Source organism: Ochlerotatus camptorhynchus, unplaced genomic scaffold (genome assembly GCF_037179485.1).
Source record: "Ochlerotatus camptorhynchus isolate MF236.1 unplaced genomic scaffold, CSIRO-AGI_Acam_v1.1 ptg000130l, whole genome shotgun sequence".
Classification (NCBI taxonomy): domain Eukaryota; kingdom Metazoa; phylum Arthropoda; class Insecta; order Diptera; family Culicidae; genus Ochlerotatus; species Ochlerotatus camptorhynchus.
Genome location: NW_027040620.1, coordinates 3,427,501 through 3,430,975, shown reverse-complemented (window position 1 = coordinate 3,430,975; position 3,475 = coordinate 3,427,501).

Below are 3,475 nucleotides of genomic sequence, written 5' to 3'. Positions count from 1 at the left end.
GTTTTTTATACGCGGATTTCGGAATCTACGCGGTTTTATTACGCGGATTTTGGAATTTCCGAGGATTTCGGAATTTACGCGGTTCATCGTTCTACACTGGAGTCGCTTTTTACACGGTTTTTTTTACGCAGCGCATATCCCCCGCGTAAAAAGCGACAGTGTACAATGTTTTCAAGATAAATTTATTCAACGAGTTAAGTCTGCTTGTCTGTGAGCTAACTATCAAGGTTACCCTCAAGAGCCCTCGATTCACTGAAGAAGGAGGAAAAAGCCACACCGCTACTGATCGGATTCAGTTGCTCGTCGTGAGCTGCGGTAGGCCATCTATGCCAAGTGCGTCACCCTCGTTCCAAACAATATATGTATGTTAACTCCCTTCCCCCTTCACCACCACTCTACCCCCTCCCCCCCCCCCCCCCCCTTAACATTAACCCGAAAAAGACATGGACTTTGACGATCACTTTTTTCCGGGACATAAATTTTAAACAAACTGCAGTGCGGAATGCAAGAGATACTTTTCATATTTCTCATACCCCTGAACGATACTTTCAATACTGAAGATTTGAACACAGTGCGTTTTACAAAACCAAACTCCACCAATATTAATAAGACTACTCTTCTAGGACAGAACTTCATCCAACCGATGATTAGAAGATCATCGTGTGACTTTATAATGGCATATACTTGGTACCTCAAGAACTTCTTCAATCAACAAATGACGAACTATTAGGCCCACGAACATCTTAGAAGGGACAAATATCAACATCACCCAACGGTTCTTTCGAAACCACAACGTCAAACGGCCTTTTTAAGGGCCACAAATAAAATTAAAAGAGTTGATTTTAAAATTTAATTGCATATAATGGAAATTCAAACAGTTACCAGTGTCTACGCCAAAATATATAAAGGTTTGTTTAGGACCACACATTTCAATTTTCATTCCAGGAAAAATACTTGAACCAACATTGAACACTAACTAACATGTGTCCCACACATGAATTGTTGCAACGTGATCAACAAATGATATCTATGTGTTGGCTACATACTTAATATTTGTACATATAAAAACCATGCGTGACCACACATACTATTCATCTGCGTATAAATTTCATGTGTCCTTCTGAGTGAATTCTGTTTATGTGTGGTCAAAAGAAAATCATGTGGAATTTCACATGGATATTTGTCAAGAAAAATGTGTAAATTGTTTTGAGTGAACCATAACCGAAACATTGAAATTTTTGAAAATTTTAAGATAAAGTATGATCACAGACAAACAGACATAACCCTGGCAATTTGTTAATCGAACACGCATTTAACGGTCAATTTAAATGTTTTTAGTTGGTAATACCGCCACCTGTGGCGCGCATAGTCAATAACCCTTGCGTTTGACGTTTACACACTACCGCCATCTGTTCAGCGTACTACCCATCACAGTATACTCAACAGATGGCGGTAGTGTTTTAGCAACGATTTTTTAAATTGAAAAGTATTCAATGTGTTATGTCTGTTTGTCTGTGGTATGATAGTAAAAAATGCTTGAAAAACATCAATTTTGTGTGGTTCTACGTCATACTGCGATTGTGTCTAGGACACAACCCTTTAATTTTTTTCCCTTGCTTTGTTTTCCGTCTATCTTGTTTTCCGTGCTGATCACCAATGCTACCGACGCCAGGAAGGCAGCTCCCACACCTGGATCCTAGCTATCGACCCATCAACTCATGAACCGGGGATCTACGATGTTATGCCTCGGAACATCCCGGCGGCGCCGACTGGAATTGTACCCAGGCCTGCTGGGGTGAGAGGTAATCACGCTTACCACTACACCACCGGCGCTGTTGCTCTATTATTGTTTTCATATTCAACATCTAGTTTTCCCTCTCAAATCTAAAACGATCGCGTTATTGCAGGCTTAACCATTGTGGAATGCAAAGTGGAGATCTTAAAAGAAATTTAGAATCCGAAAGCGAAAATGTTTTACTGGCCTTCTAGTAAGAGCGAAGAACTGCACAGTTCTATAAACCTAAATTATCTAGGCCAATGACTGGTAGCCATGGGGTTGGAATCAATCTAAGAAACGTATGTTTGCATGCAGTAATATATGAAATGTTATCGTTTCACAAAACAACTTTGACAAAGAAATTATAATAATCCATTCCTTGAGAATGGTCTCAACGGACCAAAACGACAGTGTCATAAGTTTTTTTTTATATATCTTTATTAAGGAGACTTTCAGCCGTTGGCTGGCTCGTCTCCGACAGTGTCATAAGTGTTCCCCTTATGACATTTAAACGTATGCTCTTTAGCATAAACCACAGTCCATCACTGAAAGAAGTTTAAGTAAATTTAAAAATCATACAAAACCTCAGTTGGGAATATAAAGCGTCTAGGTATGATGTAAAATAAGAAGTAGTAATCTAAACTAAGAAAGCATTCTAAGTCCTCAACTTCCGGATTATATGTGATGTGTATATTATTCCCTACCTAGAAATTGATCACCCTGCTACAAACACTTAAATTCAAAACTTGTTCAACCCACGAGACATCTAAACACACATCAGGTAATTAATTAATTGTTTTCCATGGAAATAATCGAGCTATCCAAGTAAATGGATTTAAATCATTGCCAGCGTTTCGTCACGACTAATCGCTCAAATGCAGTATCATTACCTTTACAAACTAAACAAGAAGATACAACAGGCTTTTTTCTCACCATCAATCAATTCAACAGATGTGCACGCCCGCCTATACATGTAACCTATTTTATATCGAGGTGCCTCCAGAAATTGCATTCAACGTGTAGCATCGCGTAGCATACGTAGTTATCGACTTTTCTGTTGTTCTCGCTTTTATATGTTCAACATATGTAGGTATACGTCGGACAACATGTACAACCTAAACGACATATAGTTGCCTACTATTCGAGCACCGATTCCACTTCACTAAATCAGATATATATATATATATATAGATATATATATATATAGATATATATATATATATATATATACAGCAATTCCATAGAAAAAAGTTATAGTGGGTCTCAGAATTTCATGAAAATTGGTATAGTTCTTCCTTACCAAAAAATATTAGACTCGTATTTTTTTATTGCGCCATTAGGGTGACCATTTCCGTGTTAGGGTGGTCCAAAAAATCATTTTTTTTCAAAAATGTCTTTTTTCAAAAATTTATAACTTCTGAACCTCTTGACCGATTTTTACGATTGACCCTTCAAATTAAAGATGTTTTAATGTCGTTTTAAGAAAAATTATGAAACACTCAGAGATATTTGATTTTGTAGGAAAAAAATATATTACAAATGCTTTTTCTTGATTTTCACTGCGAGGGTCTTCAACAACTTCTTATTTTAGTATTTTTAATTGAAAGATCATTTAATTTTACATACCCTATCAAAAAATTAGCGATGTCGAAGAAGCAGTTTTGGAGATACAATTTTTTTTAAATAAAAAATTATTGT